The sequence below is a fragment of the Myodes glareolus genome, chromosome 8 (assembly GCF_982192425.1).
Source record: "Myodes glareolus chromosome 8, mMyoGla1.1, whole genome shotgun sequence".
Classification (NCBI taxonomy): Eukaryota; Metazoa; Chordata; class Mammalia; order Rodentia; family Cricetidae; genus Myodes; species Myodes glareolus.
Window position 1 is genome coordinate 78705688 of NC_142033.1, and position 17184 is coordinate 78722871.

At 42.2% G+C, this 17184-nt stretch overlaps 1 pseudogene; it reads left to right on the plus strand.

The window, feature by feature from the left end:
• Positions 1–3315, plus strand: part of LOC146893916 (small ribosomal subunit protein eS8-like) — a 42107-nt pseudogene extending 38792 nt beyond the window's left edge.
• Positions 3316–17184: the final 13869 nt, after the last annotated feature.

Sequence of the window (17184 nt, forward strand, 5' to 3'; positions counted from 1 at the left end):
AGTTGATTGTCCTCAGTTTTGTTGGCTTTAATTCATCTGGTTTCACGTGATATTATTGTAACCCAAGATGGCATTGAACATTATTCTATGGCTAAGGATGACTTTGAACTCTTGATTCTCCTGCCTATACCTCTCAAACGCTAGCTCTTTCTCCTTGATCTGATCTATCAGATCAGCCTCCTTCCAGCTCTGTCCTTTGCTCCTCTAGACGTGCCCAGTGTGCCAGCATGCCCACTACCATGTCTGACAGTATACCTGACCCAGGCCCACAGCTGCCAGGGATGGGGGAAAAAGAAACTGCATCTCCACAGTTTTTATGGAGCCTGCCTTCACCCCCAAAGCTGGTACCCAACCTTGGTACCTGGATTCTACCTTTTCAGGCAGTGGGAAACTTTGAATAAGCTGCCATTCTGTACTCCTGGCGCTCTACTGCCCCTCCACCCTGCCTACCATGCAGCCGCTGGTCCTCTGGATATCTGTAGGAAGAAGGAAGCATTCCCAAACCATTGGTTTCTAGTAACTTGGATCTTGATTCCAGGAACAGTGCTGTCAGAGAAGGAGGAGGCTGCAGCATCTCTGGGTCTCATGCCTTTGTACAGCTGCCTGACCAGAAGGCAACTCTGGGTTTCTTTTCTACTGTTCCTAGTTAGGTCCTTCTTCTTCTAGCATTTAGACTTTCTTTAGGATGAACCTCCAAGAAAGTTGACTCCAGAAAAAAATATCTTTCTCTAATTTTGTCTCTCCCTCCAGCACAATCTTGTCTGAGGGCAAATCTGATCTAAGATATCCCTGCCCCGTTGTTTCTAGGAAGGACCTTACCAAAGATAGCAATTATTACACATCAACAAATGCTACAAATTTAAGAGAGAGATAGGACACCCATTTTCTTTCCTTGTGCTGGATGAATTTAATGGAATAGAACCATTGATATCACACATTGTGCATGTATATGTAACATTCTGTGTGATTTACTATTGTAAATATTACAATTTATCTCATTAGATGAAGGATCTGTAGGAGGAAAGTCAGGCATGGAAAAATTATAGAAAAATGACTTATAATTTGTAACTAAAAACTTATTATTCTCACATCATTTTCCAAAATAAATTGCCAATTGATCAGAAAATTCAATCTAGGGTGTGCTATCAAAGTGACTTATGGTGGATAATGGACATACGAAGCATGTAGCAATACAACATAGCAAACTAGAACAAAATGAAAAACCTGGTCTTACAGTATTACATTTTTACATACTGCAAATAAAATACCAAATATTTATGCAATATATTTGTAACTTACATGTCAAAAACTGTGAATTATATACAGAAATTGCAAACAAAATGTATTATAGTCTAATATCCAAAAGAAACACACGTACACATTTCTGTACAAGAGAATATGTGAAAGGAGGAAATCTGAAGGATAATAAAGCTACAGAGAGAACAGATAGGGTGGTGTGTATCTGTAAACTGGAGAGGTAGAGACAGAATTGCATCTGAGGCCAACATGGGATGCATATAATAAAACCCTGTTTCAAAAATTAACCTTCTGGGCCAGTGAGATGGCTCAGGAGGCTAAAGCGCCTGCTACCCAGCCTGAAGAATGGAATTCAGTGCCCATGACGCAGATGGTACAAAGTGAGAATTGACTGCAGGAGATTTTCCTCTGGCCTCCAGTCTGGCCCCAGCATACACCACAGACATACAGGGGCTTAGATTTTCAGCCAGCGATGAACAATGAGACTATCTCAGGACAAGCTGGGTAGTGGTGGCACAGGCCTTTAATCCCACCAGTTGGGAGGCAAAGGCAGGTGGATCTCAGTGAGTTCGAGGTCAGCTTGGTCTACAAAATGAGTTCCAGTACAGTTAAGCCTTTTATACAGAGAAACCCTGTCTTGGGAGGAAAAACAAAAGAATCTCTCAGAACAGCAAGAACAAGTGCTGCAGGGCCATGTGTAAGACAAGGCCCTCCCACATAAAATGGAAATCTGAGCTGTGACTGACTGCTGCCAACACTGAAATTGGCCTCTGCTGCATGCATGCAGTTCAAGTTCCAGGAGGCAGTCACAAGCAAGATGCCCTGAGATTGGATGTGGGGGACTTTTTCTGGGGCTCTGAGTGTAGTATTTGTAAAACAAGGATGACTAATTTTGTCTACAGTGTGTCCAATACAGAACTGGTCCTCACCAAGACCCTGGTGAAGAATTGCTTCCTACTTATTGACAGCACATGGTACTGAGAGTGGTTATGAGTCCCACTGTGCACAGCCCCTGGGGTGTCAGAAGGAACCAAGATGACTCCTAAGGACAAAGAGCTTATAACCCAAAATCAATCAACAAAAATTCAAGAGAAATATGATGAAAGAAAAAAGAATGCCAAAATTGAAAATCCTCTAGAGGTGCAGTTCCATCAAGACGAGCTTCCTACCTGCATTGCATCAGGACCAGGCCAGTGCGACACAGCAAGGGTTATATGCTAGAGGGCAAGGAACTGGAGTCCCAGGTTGGTAAATTAGCCATCCTTAGCTCATGTGATACAAGTGTCTATCATTCTGTGTCTAATAAACAAATCTTGGGCTGTAGAAATGGCTCAGTAGTCAAGAGGACCCACTGCTCTTCCTGGGACCCACATGCAGTTCCTAGAACCCGTGCTAGATGGCTCACAACAGCCTCTATCTCCAACTACAGGGAACTCAATGCCTTTCTCTGGCCTCTGTCACACATATGGTATATACTCATACAGATGTATACATATGTAGAAGGGATGGTGGGCTGCTTCCCGCCGCCTGCCCGGCTAACTTTACCCGAAATAATTACTCGGAAACTGTATTCTTTTAAACACTGTCTGGCCCATTCGCTCTAGCCACTTATTGGCTAATTCTCACATCTTGATTAACCCATTTCTGATAATCTGTATCTCACCATGAGGTCGTGGCTTACCGGGAAAGATTCAGCATGTCTGACCTGGCAGCTTCATTGTGGGCAGCTCTCCTTGACTCTGCTTCTTTCTCCCAGTATTCTGTTTTGTCTACTCCACCTATCTAAGCTGCTGTCCTATCAAAAGCCAAGGCAGTTTCTTTATTAACCAATGAAAGTAACACATAGAGAGATGACCCTCCTACATCAATCATATGTACTTATTGTGGGAGCTCCTTCTGCTCCTCCAGCCTTCCAGATACCAGTCCACTTGGGCGTGGTCTCTTACACTATAAATACAACTGTAAAGTCTGCGCTTGCTCTCTTGCTTCCGGCTCTCACTTCCAGCTACTATACTCTGTTCCTGTTCCCTGTTCATACAGAGGATTGTGATCTTGTGATCTGTGACAGTGATCTGTAAGTCTTCTCTAAATAAATAACTCTTTATTATATGTAATTCTGCACTAATGTGGGATTATTTTGTATCTTTTACCATCATCTGGCTCCCGAACGTGGGGACCAGTCCATACTTTTTAGGTCAGTCCCAGCTGCATGGTGCCTTGGACACTGACTCTCCTGCCTGTGACTTTAGCAGGAGATTGCTGCAGTAGGTTGCTGCTCAGTGCTCCCCACACGCCAGTCCATACACTGTTGCCTGTGATCCCCATGGTTCACACAGTCTGAAACTCACACTGACAGAAAACTGTGTTTTCTCTTTATCCTGGGCCCCAACTCTCAGAATCATTTGATCACCTTAATAACTGTTCATAATTTGTTAAATAAAGCATATTTTTCAGTACCTAAGTAGTCAGCACATGCTGTTTGCTGCTGTTAATGTCTCTCTGCCACATGGCTGCAACTGTGACACCTGGTGGTCAATAACAATTATTACACCTACTCCAATTCATTGTAATTGCCTTATGACAGGTAAGAGCTGAAAAACTACCCAAAAAATGACTGATAACATCCAGGAGTTCAATAATTGGTTTGCTTATGTTGTGGAAGGTATTGTGCAAGACTTACACTATTTTCCTTCCTATTATTTGACTCTAGGAATTAGCTTTGCTTTCAATGTTATCTCATTTTAAAAAATGGTTCAATACTATCTAGAGGGATATAGTCAGTTTGACAAAATTATCTGAAAGACTTTGTGCTGTTGAATCTAACTGTCTGAATCTGTTGAAAAGTTATGGTATGTCCAAGGATGAGACATTATCTTTACTGAACAACTTGGAATCCTCAGTGAGGACATTAGAACAGAACACTGGACAGGAGATGCAGACTTTTAAAAAGGTGTAGCAAAAAGTTTTGAAAAAAATTGAGAAATTTATTGAAATTGATGAGCAGGTACAGAAGTTACAAGGACAGGATTTAACCTCATCAGTGCATGCCAGACCTCTGGATGACTTACACAGACTTTCAACTGCATATTCAATAATTTCCTCAGAAAAACCATCTGGTACAAAGTACCCTAAGGTTCTCAAAGAATAAGCATGGGAATCAATACCTATGAGTGATCTAAAAGAAATAAAACAAGCAATAGGTTTTTTTTATGAGCTACATTCATCATTTGTCAGGGAAATGGTGAAAACATGGGCTTTAAGCACTAAGGCAACCCCACACGATTGACTCCAATGAATATCAACTGTCCTAAGAAATGAATCTCAGATACTTTGGAGAGAAGAGCCAAAAAATTTTAGAGCAACAGGGGAAAGGAAAAAAGATTTGATATTTCCCAAGATCAAATTCTGGATGAGGGTCATTACTCTGATCCTCAGGAACAAGCTTGCTATGATGAACGCACCTTGTCCCTAGGTAGCACAGAAGCTTTAAATGCGTGGGACAGGATTCAGGAACCAGGAAAGAGGACTGAGTCATATATTAAGGTTAAATAGAGCCAGATAGAACCCTTTACTGACTTCTTACAAAGACTAACTAAGGCTATGCAATTAAGAGTGGCAGACCATGAAACTAGACATGTACTAATTGAATCCTTAGCTTGTGAAAATGACAACTTATAATGGGAAGATTCTTGGGCCTTTAAAGGTTAGATCAGCACCCATAGATGAATGGATCTTGCATACAATGAATGTTGAAACATTTGAATATAGTACAGAAGCTTGGGTAGGAGAAGCAATTTCCAGTGGTATGAGGAGACACCAAAATGCCAAATATTTTAATTGCGGAAGAATAGGACATCTAAAAAGGGACTGTAGACAAGGGATTCCTAGGAATAATGTCTCCTCTAGGAATGGTAAGAATAGGAGGACTCAGCCCTCTGGAATATGTAGGAGGTGTGGCAAAGGCCGGCATTGGACTAATGAATATAGATCAACAAGAAACAGACAAGGTAACCCAATACCATTGGAAAACTCCTTGGGAGGGCCTCTCACAAGCCCTGATATCAACAAGGCCCAGTCATTCCCAGTCACCGTGGAGAACATGTCACACCAGGAAAATTAAACAATCCAGTGCCTAGTGTAAAAAAAAAACCATACTGTTTGGATGATGGAACAAACCTGAAGGATGAGTCAAAAACTCCAGTAGGAAATAGGAAATGTACATTTTGGCAAACTTCTATAAATGATCAAAGACCAAAGCTAAGAGTGTGTATAAATGACATTGTAATAGAGGAATTACTAGACACAGGTGTGGATGTGACTATCATTACTCCAGAATCTTGGCATCCAGATTGGCCTCTTCAAGAGACAGATATTTAATTCCTGGGAATTGGAACCCTATCTCAAGTAAAACAAAGCACGAGGTGGGTTGAATGCATAGTTCCAGAAGGACAGAGGAAGGCTGAGACCATATGTAGCTGATATTGCAGTGAATTTATGGGGTCCATGACATATTGCAACAATGGAATACCCAGGTTAACATTACTGCAGTCCCCAAAACTCATATTTCTGGGAAGGATATTATAAAATATTATTTTAAAAGGTCACCAACCATTCAGGCTGTACAAGAACACAAAACAACTAGCAAACCTTCAGAGGTACTAACAGCCTTGCCTTTAAAATGGTTAACTGAGAAACCCATATGGGTTAAACAATGGCCTTTAGTGGAAGACAAACTATGTAGGCTTTAGAACAGCTGGTACAGGAGCAATTAGATGCTCACCATACTGAAGAATCAACCAGCCCTTGGAATTCTCCTGTATTTTTTGTTAAAAAGAAATCTGGTAAATGGAGAATGGTGACAGATCTAAGCTGTCAACAAGGTTATGCAACCTGTGGGCCTTCTATAGTCTGGAATTCCTCTGTCTTCTCTATTACCGAAAAGATGGCCTCTTATAGCTATTGATTTAAAAGACTGTTTTTTCCCTATATCTTTACAAGAAAAGGACAGAGAAAAATTTGCTTTAACAGTGCCCACTTTTAATAATTCTCAGCCTACTAGGAGATATCAGTGGACTATCCTCCCACAGGGAATGCTCAATAGTCCCACTCTGTGCCAATATTTTATAAATAAGCCTTTGAAACGATACATGAGCAATTTCTTAAGTCTATAATTTAACATTACATGGATGACATTTTGTTGTCTGACTCAAATGCAGATACCTTAGAAAGAATGTTTGAAGAAGTAAAAAAGAAAAAAGTTTTGCCTAAATAGGGATTACAAATAGATCCTGAAAAAATACAAAGAGGAGATTCTATCAATTACCTAGATTACCAAATAGGTTTACAGACAGTTAGAACACAAAAGGCACAAATTTAAAAAAAAAAAAGCGACCAATTGCAGACTCTTAATGACTTCCAAAGATTGTTAGAAGATATTTCCAGTCTACAAACGGCATCGGGATAACACCTGACCTAATAGTTCATTTAAACAAAACCTTAGATGGTGATAAAGACTTAAATAGTCCCAGAGAATTAACAGATGAAGCAGAAAAGGAATTGATGGTCATTGAAGAAAAATTACAGGAGGCACATGTAGATAAAGTAAATCCAAATCTTAATTGTATTCTACTCATATTGCCTTTCAGATTTTCCCTACAGGGATGAGGGAAGATATTATCTTAGAATGGATCTTTTTACCACATAAACCAAGTAAAAAAATTAAAAATTCATGTGGAAAAAGTCTCTGAATTAATTATAAAAGGGAAATGGATACTTTGTCAACTAGCAGGTATAGACCCAACAGAGATTATAGTTCCTTTTACTGCTGATGAAATTAAAAATTATGGTAAGATGATGAACCTCAGCAAAGAGCTTGTGCTAATTTTTTGGGAGAAAGTAATAGCAATTATCCCAAAAGTGATAGAATTAACTTTATAAAGAGAACTACGTGAATTCTTCCCTGAATTATACATGATGCACCAATAACTGGAGCCCATATATTTTACACTGATGCAAATAAGTCAGGAAAGGCAGGTTACAAATCAGAAGGATTAAGTAAGATAGAATAAAACCCTTATAATTCTGTCCTGAAGGCAGAATTATACGCTATTCTCATGATACTAAGGAATTTTAAAGAACCTTTCAATATAGTATCTGATTTGCAATATGCAGAAAGAGTTGTCTTGCATATTGAAACTGCTGAATTTATACCATATGATACAGAATTGGCATCATTATTCATCAGGATCAAGATATAATCAAGAATAAGCTTTGTCCCATATCCATAACAAACATCTAATCCCATACGGGTCTGCCAGGTCCTCCAGCACAAGGTAATGGAGAAACTGATCAATTATTGATTGGAAATATGCTGAAGGCCTCAGAATTTCATAAGAAACAACATGTCAATAAGCAAAGGTTTAAAGAAAGAGTTTTCTATTACATGACAACAAGCTAAAGAGATTATAAAGAGATTCCTACTTGTTCTATCTATAACCAAACACTATTACCTGTAGGGAGTAACCCAAAGGGTACTCAGAGAAATGAGATCTAGCAGATAGATGTGTTCCACTTTATAGAATTTGGAAAATTAAAATATGTACACCAACCATTGACACTTATTCAGGTTTTCAATGGGCAGAGCTCAGAAAGGGCTGATTCAGTAATCACACATTTATTACAAGTTATGGCCATCATGGGTATACCTGCACAAATAAAGACAGACAATGGTCCAGCATAAGTGTCTAAGAGAATGAAACAATTTTTTGCTTTTTATAATATAAAGCATATTACAGGTATACCAAACAATCCTACAGGTCAGGCAGTTATAGAAAAATCAAATTGAACTACAAAGGATATGCTAAACAAACAGAAAGTGATGAAAAATGCTCCCAGAAATAGATTGCATGCATAATGCTTTATTAACCTTGAATTTTCTTAATGCTAATGAGAAAGGAACAGCAGCAGCAGGGAGACATTGGATAATAGAAAAAAATTCTGAATTAAATCAGTCAAAATATTTCAAGAATGTACTGACCTCACAATGGAAACCAGGAAAGGGTTTCACTCTTGTTTCCACAGGAGAAGAAAAGCTATGGATATCATCAAAATTGGAAAAGATTTGGTTTGAAAAAGTGAAACCTCTTAAGAAAGAGAAATGACAGCTCATTCACAGCAATGGCAATTATACAGGTGGTAAGAAAACCTCATAAGGCTTGGGGCAGGGTTCTGTTCTTGTCTTTGCAGGAAAATATTCATCTTCAAAGAGTGGAGAGACCTTGGACACCTAGATGCCTAAAGATGAAAAGATAGCTATCCAGAAAGAATCAACAAGCAAAGACAAATCTGCCTTATAATGCTGTATTATCTGCATGGTAAAATTTGATTATTTGGACATGTATATGTCTCTACTTAAAAATAAGAACTGGCTTTGGAGTTGGACAATAGCTATCCTTCTCTAAATCCAAACACATTTTTATAAGAAAAATTAAGAATTTCTGTCTCATATCGGAAGCCATCTGCTAAGGGAAAGAAAAAAGATAGATTTTAAGAAAATGTTTTACTTTTCTCCATGTCCATTTTCTTTATATCCTATCTTTCATTGAAATGATGATCAGTGATGTGGATGGGTAAGCAAAATAAACCCTTTCCTCCCCAACCTGATTTTTGGTCATGGTGTTTCATCACAGCAATAGAAACATATGCAACACATAATAATAATTAATTAGGCCTCACCTAAAACCCAACTCAAAATGGATCAAAACTCTAAGTATTAAAACTCTGAGAATATATAGTCATGAGTCTTAGTGGCCTTGGTGTAGGTGGTGGCTTCTTGGGATATCAAGACACAAGCTCAGTCCCATTTGCTGAAAATATTTTTTGCTTCTACTGAAGTTCATGGGCACCCTGCTGCAGTTCAGTTGTATGAGCCTTTTCCTAGATTGTCAGATTGGGAACACGGATCCTTGTGTTCCCAAGTCCTGATGCACAGGGCCTATGGAGTAAGTTTTGAAATTGGGAAGTGTGAGAGTTTAAACCTTTTTCATGGGCTGTCCCTCCATCAAGGGCTTCCACAATGAATATCAAAGACACTTTTTAGTGTCCCATGTTTAGGTCTGACAGTTTTACTACTAGGTACTTTGTTTATGTTTTTATGAATAGAAGTATTAACTCGCATGTTGGAAGGCCCACTGGCAGCATGCAGAAGGATGATGGATATTATGTGTGTGTTTCATGTCCTGGAATGTTGCCTAACTCTTTCACTGTCTCCGATAGCTTTCGAGTGTGTGCCTTTGGGCCTGCTACGCCCTAGGTCATGCCATCGAAAAACAGGTTATTTTTCTTTCTCCTGTCCAATCTGGATGCTTTTTGTTTCTCCATAGTTGATGAACTCAATTTCATTTAATGTTTTAGTCATTCCTGATTGAAGCCAGAAGAGTGTTTTCCAGCTTCCAAAGCTTAGAGTAAAAGCCATGTTCCCTGCACGAAAAGCGGAACACATCACAACCCAGAGCGTGTGTCTGGAAACAGCCTCTCCTGTTGGCGCCTCATGTCTCTGCCAGAGCTAAGAGTCTTTGTAGCTGCATACCTTTGATGAAAATGTAGGTCTAGAGTCTGAACATGCCCTAACCTGTTCCCCAGGTTACCTCATTTAGAGAACTTGGCCTTACGTGGGCCCTTGACCCCGCAACCCACCTTCCCTCTTCCTGTATCGCACAGACTTAAGATGCACCCTCTATCTTTGTCTCAGCCCCAACAACGGATGGTCCTGGAAGAGCGCACTGCCCCTTAGTCATCTGGCTGTCTCTTGCTGTGCTGAACTTTTCCAGGGCCACAAACATCTCAGGATAGAGCGGAACTCAGACTAGAACATCCTCACACCGGGAGCCAGGCTCTCCAACTGTGCCCCATCTAACCCGACTGAGTTATCTCCTTGGGACAGGAGCCCAGCCTCCCCAGAGCCACCCCAGGAATGCAGATGGGTGTCCAAAAAAAATTCAGTACATGATAACTGTTCAAGGAGTAGGACATAGCAAAATGGGAAGAACACAAGATGGGGACTCCTTTTTCATACTTTATTGCATTAAATAAACAACACCTCTGACATCTACTTTTGCCCTTTTCATAGGCAGTTTCTAGATGGCTTGTTCAAAATGATGTATTCAACTTAGAAAAAAAAATAATTTTACCCATGTATCCACCAGACTGCAGGATCCAGGCTTGTCTTAAGGCAAGTGGCCACTTACCTAGGGTAAATCATAGAAACGCGTGCATATCAAGACATTAATGGGGGCTAGAGAGTTGACTCGGTGTTAAGGGCACTTGCTGCCCTTGCAAAGGACCCAGGTTTAATTTCCAACACCCACGTGCAGCTCACAAGCACGACTCCAGTCCCAGGGATTCAACACCTTCTTCTGATCCTGAGCACCAGGCATGCACATGGTACACATATATACATGCAGGCAAAGCATTAATACACGTAACATAATAAAATTAGCAAATCTAAAATATTGTTTTAACTTTTTAAAAAAGACATTAATGAGCAAGGGGTGTGAAACATGGAACTTGGAAAGCTGCTTCTCATACATTCACTGTAGGGTTCCCCATCCAGTTTCATCCCCAGTTGAGGAATCTAATTTAGAATCCACTTAACGAAGAGCTGAGCCTTGGACTTTCAGAAGCTGCCGGCAAACCTAGTGAAGACAGGCAGGCTCCACTGAGGATGCCTGTGAACTCAGAGCAATCGTCGGTGAGGCTCTGCCTCCAGCCGTGCAAATCTGCGACGTTTCCCCGAATGCAAGGCCTACTTGACGGGTTTGAAGAAAGAACGCCCGTGTCTCTCAGACCTGGACTTGAGGAATTTAGGCAGGTCTTCATCAGACCCTGACCGTGCTCTGGGGACCGCAGACTATCCACCTCTTCCACAGCTCCCCAGCAAAGGTTTAGATAGCACTGTTTTTCACAATGCATTGGCCACCGAGCCCTGTCTCCATTCCCAACTCCCAGTGCTGGACGCTGCTGACATTCATGGCAGGTTTCCATAGCCCAGAGTCTTCTCACTATTTCCCAGGCGGCAGCAGGACTTCCTCCTGCCATACTACGGCGTCCTGCTGGGCTCTCCTGCCTGTCTAGGTCATCTGCCTGGAATGAGGGCTGGGAGGCAGTTCCCTGGCTGCCCCAGCTCAGCAGCTGGATCTCAGCTCAGCTGTGCCCTGTGCAAGCAAAGAGGACACACGCTGCCCCTCTCGGTTGCCTATGCATGTGTGGGTGCAGCTCTGTGTCCTGCACCCTGATTTCCCTCAGCAGTTTCCTATTCTCAGGGTCCTGACACTGTCCCCGGGGCCTCAGTTATGGACTGACAACATGCAAGCTCCCACCCTGTCTTCTAAACCAGTATAACCTGCCAGGGGCTTCCTGTGTGTGACTCCTATTCCACGCTGAGACAGTGAGGCTGAGAGGAACTGGGCCTTGTACTTTCCTGAGAGACCTTTCGCCGTAGACCCACAACCACTTGGAGCCCAGGATACCCAGGGTGGGAAATCAGCACAGTCAGTCACAGAACCCAGGCATGGGCCGCCCCAGTAATTCTCAGCATTGCTCAACGTTCACGGCAATAAATAACCTAACCACAGCGGCCCCTCGCCTGTCCTCGGCTATGGAGAGCCTGTCCTGGCAGAGACACAAGGCGCCACTGGGAGAGGCTGCTTCCAGGGTTCTGAGGATGAGGGTGACTCATCTCTCACTCGCTTCACAGTGGGGATATGAAACGGGACCCCAGAGGACAGCTGTCACCAGCTGGAACGAAGACACCGAAGAGCCAGAGGATGAAGGCCACACTGCCTGCTGGTTTTGCTGGGAAGAGCAGGCTGGTCTGGAACTCAGAGATCTTCCTGCCTCTGCTTCCTGAGCTGGAAATAAAGGTGTGCGCCACCATTCCTGGTTGAAGTATCAGTACTTTTAGAGAGTATGGTGTGTGTTAGGGCAGGGGTATTGATGATGCTTTGTGTATTTATATCTTAATTACTAAATGTATGAGCCAGGGCAAAAACAGTGGGAATAACGATTAGTATTAGGTTGACAGGAAGAATAAAAGGAAGACTTCCGTGACTGTGGAAAGGTAGGGGACAGACATAAAGGGGTATGATGTGGCCCAGATTTTCCCCCAGTGGTGTTCATGGTTCTGTCAAAGCCTAGGGCTGCCATTTGCATTGGTTTTCCCAGATAAGGGAGGTAAGTTAAACTGTGTGTCCTATGTGAACTAAGTTCCATGGCTCCAAACTGCCTTGGAGAGCAACCTTGCCTGTGTCTGCACTCTACTTTCTGGGACTTTGATAAGTCATCCCATGTTAGTCCCTGCCTCTGACACCATGTTGAATGACTCTTCCACCCGGGCCAGCCTACCACTGGTCAGCAGCAGCCCATCCTCCCCCTCTGCTGCCCTGCAGAGTGTGTATGACTGAGCATCCTCCCTGCCTCTGCTGTCACAGGGAGTGGTTCTTCATGTCTGGATATCCTATCCTGGGTAACCAGCGGTCCCCTTCTCCACCTTGCCCCTTGTTCTCTGATACTCTGAACTTGAACGTGCCATTTTGGCAAGACAGGCCAGCCAGCCAGCAGAATCTGCCTGTCTCCGGCTCCCAATTCCCAGGGGAGGAGGGTGGAGGGGGGAGGGAGGGGAGAAGCGGGGGGGGGGGGAACGGAGGAGGGGCTGCAAGGACACGCAGCATGGCTGGCTTCTATGTGAGTTCTGAGGCTCTGAATTTTCATCTTTGAGCCTTTGCATCAAGGACTTAATCCACAGAGCGGCCTCCACATTCCCATTGAATTATCTTCATAAGAATTGTTAAATTGGGTACCATGACACACATTTAATCCCAGCATTTGGGAGGAAGAGGTGGGCAGATTTCTATGCATTTGGGAATAGTCTGGTCAAGGACATCAAGAATTATGTAATAAGACTGCAATGGATTAATAAAAATGCTGTGGATCCCCAAGTGACTGCAGTGGCAGAAACATTACAGGTCAAGAGGCAGCAGTGGGTAGCAGATCCAGAGAGCAGCCAGTCCCAGGCAGGGATGGTGCACGAGACCACACTGCAGATCTCCAAATGCAGGCAAGAGACAGAGACATGGATAGGCACGCCATGCAGGGTGAGGTTGAATATTTATTTAGTAGGTTATGTAAGGGAAGATGAGAGAGAGAGAGAGAGAGAGAGAGAGAGAGAGAGAGAGAGAGAGAGAGAGAGAAACAGAAGGGGGAAGGGGAGAAGTGGAGAGAATGGAACTCAGCAGAAGCTGACTCTTGGGGGCTTAACTCAGGGACTAAGATGCCAGACAATCAGTAGTCACCAAAAGTTAATTTGAATAAGGAAAATAAAGGATGAGTGAGATGATTTTCAAGGGTAGGGGGGTCCTGAGAGGGACACCACTGAGTTGCTTGCCTGAGGCCTTTTGTAGGATCTGAGGCAGGAACTGGACAAACACGGGAGTAATTTTTATTGGGATTTGTTCATCTTGGAACATGTTATGGATGAAGCCATGCATGTTCCCTGATCCAAATAGGAAAATGATTGCATACTGCTGCCTCTATCAGGGAGATGGCCACAGGTTGGAGTCCCTCTGACCTTCCCTTGTTTTGCTGGCTGTTGATTAAAATTACACTCTCTTTGTTACCTGGTTACATGACCAACTTGCATTTTACTTTCTACTTTTTTATTGAAAATAGATTTTTTTTCCGTTTGACATATTACAATATATTCTGATTATAGTTCTCCCTCTCCCAACTCCTTCAACATCCTCCCCGCCTCCCCTCCTGAATCTCCATTTTTCCTCTCTCTCAAAACAAACAGGCATCTATATTTAGTTAGGGGGGCTTCACCCCAATTCCCTGGCATTCATATTGAAACACTGGGTGGAAAACTCCATTCCAAGCCCCCTCCCCTGGGAGTGGCCACAGTCCAGACTCCACCTCCAAGAAAGCCCACCAAACAGTGACCCCTCTCCTGGGAGGGCCAAGAAAGCCAGCCAAACAGTGACCCTTATCCAGGGAAGGTCAAGACCATTCCCACAGGCTATTTAAACTGCTCCCAGAGAATGAACACATGTTCTCCCAGTTTTCCACGGTTTGTCGGTTCTCTGTTCCCCTCTCCATGTTTTTCTGGGGGACCACCTGGGAGTGTTGCCATCCATTAAACCTGGGCATCTTCTAATTCGGTCTGATCTGGTTTGATTTGGATTATTGTATTGGCAGAGAGGTTTGTCAGCCAAGGAAAAATATTTAACAATCTAAAGAACAGTAATAAAATACAATAAGACAAGACAAAAACAAAGATAGAACAAAACAAAAAAAAAGAGAAAACAAAGAAATGGCAAGAGAAACACATATAGAGACACATGTTCACACACAGAGACATCCCATAAAAACGCAAAACTGAAATAACACAATATATGTGAAAAGATGCTGTGAAGAGGAAGAGGAAGTGGAAGAGTGGATGAGGAGAAGGAAAGAAATGAAGGAAAGAAAGAAAAAAGGGAGGGAGAGAGGAGAGATCTTCTAAGGCACAGCTCTAAATGTGTTGCCTCCATCTGAGGGTTGTCCCTTCTCCTCTCAGACCTCAGAACCCTGAGGAAGAGGAAGGAGAAAGACTGTAAGAGCCAGAGGAGATGAAGAACACCAGGAGAACAAAGTCCTCTAAACCAACTGAACAAAGCTCATATGAACTTGCAAAGACTAAAGCAGCAAGCACAGGGCCTGCATGGGTCTGCACCAGATCCTCTCTCCGTATGCTAAAGCTTTCAGCTTAGTATTTTTATGGACCCTCCCCCAAGTGTGTTAATGAGTGAGTATCTGATTCTTGTACCTTTTCTTGGTCTCTTTTCCTTCGGTTAGTTTGCCTTGGCCAACTTCAATTTGATGGGTTTTAGTTTATTTTATTGTATTTTATTTTATTACGTCTTGTTGTTATCTCTTAGGAGTCTGATCTTTTCTAATGAGAGACAGAAGGGGAGTAGATCTGGATGGGAGAAGAGGTGGGAGGATCTGGGAGGACTAGAGGGAGAGGACTATAATCAGAATATAATGTGTGAGAAAATAATCTATTTTAAATAAAAGGGGGAAAAAACTAAGAACCGTAATAACTCTGGGGGAAAAAAAAGAACACTTCACCTGAATCAGAGAAAGGACCTTAATTCTCTAGTCATTTCTAGTATTTAATTAATGAACTCTTTAAGCAGAAATTTCTGTTCTGCAAGCTGCTCACAAGTAATCACACAGAGGCTCGATATTAATTATAAATGCTCAACCAATAGCTCAGGCTTATTACTAGCTAACTCTTACATTTAAATTAACCCATATTTCTTATGTATGCTTTGCCATAAGGCTTGGTACCTTTTCTCATCATCCATGCCCATCTTGCTTCTCTCTGAATCTACTTGCAACTCCTCTGACTCCACACCTTTCCTTCCCAGCATTCTGTTTGGCTTTCCTGCCTAGCCTTATTCTGTCAGCTATTGGCCAGTCAGTTTCTTTATTAAAACAATCACAGTGACTTATATTTACACAGGGTAAAGGAATATTCCACAGAACTCTTTTCTGAAGCACCTGTATGCATTTGTTATAACCTTACAGAGTTATTTCAAAAACAGAGAGGCATATTAGCTTTGCTTTGTGAAATCAGGCCTTCCAGAGAAGATTCTGGATACACCTGTGTTCCCTTTCGAGAGATGGGCAAATGATTTTCCTCCAGGTGTTTAAAGTCAGATAAGGACACTGACCCATCGGGAAGGGAAAGGAGTACCATCAGATGTCTCCAATTTGTCAACTCATCTTCTGCCAGCGTCAGCAGCTCAAACTCACAACTGTCCCTGTCTGGGCCATTTGGTACCTCCTCAAAGATGCGTATTTCTTCATAAAAAATAAGACTGACTACCTCGAAAAGACAATTTGGGGAAAGCAAAGCAGAATGTATTTTCACAAATATTTAAAACTAGGACAAAATAACCAGTGAATTCGTGAACAGAATCAAAATAATCATAAATACAGAAGCAATTCTTTCAGGCATTACCTAGTTACTTAATAAACTAGATACCTTAAAAGAAGGCTCCATCTGTGAGGCCTTCATCAAGAATCTTTCTTTGGACATAATCACAAATGGTGACTCTCTGCTCTTGCTTTTCGTTGCATGGAAGACACTTGCACCGTTCTGTGTATTTGGAAGTCCATGGTCTCATTTCTCTAAATACACCATACTTTCTTACTTCCCCAAGGATTTGTCACCAAAGACCTATGAATAGGAATAAAGCCAGGAGATCATTACTCCGGGACCCTCTCAGATAATGTCACCTCTGTCTCCTGTTTATCCCATGCTTGGAACTCTCTACTTGACCTACCAATGCCAAAGTTTTTCACAGATTTGTCAGTAAATATACTCGGATTCTAAATGTACAGCAACTGAAGAAATGAACTATGGTTTTTAAACACAAGAAAGATGTGTTTAAAAGATTTGTTTTGTTTTGTTTTGTTTTCCCAGTACTGGGAATGGAACACTGGGCCTCTAGCCTGCTAGCCCATTAGTTCACTGGTTGAGAATAAGACCACTGCCGTGATTTTGAGCCACTTTTGAAGCAAGCTTTAACTAAATACTTTCCAGGAGGATGAGCTCTGGTCAGAACCATTCCCATTCTGGGCTTCCCAGGAAATGGCCATGAGTCATGTTTTGCAGAGATTTAAGAAGGCAAATCTACCAGCCCATCATATTTTCCATTAGGGTCAATTAGGGGCAAGCAATATATCCGGGTGTACTTCCTGCATGTGTACCTCCTGCCCACACGTGATCAAGCACACCAGAGCAGACGGGTCAAACAAACACAGGACAAGCAGGAACTTCTTATTTGTCTTTACTGCAAACAGAACTCTTAGCCTGAAAGGTGT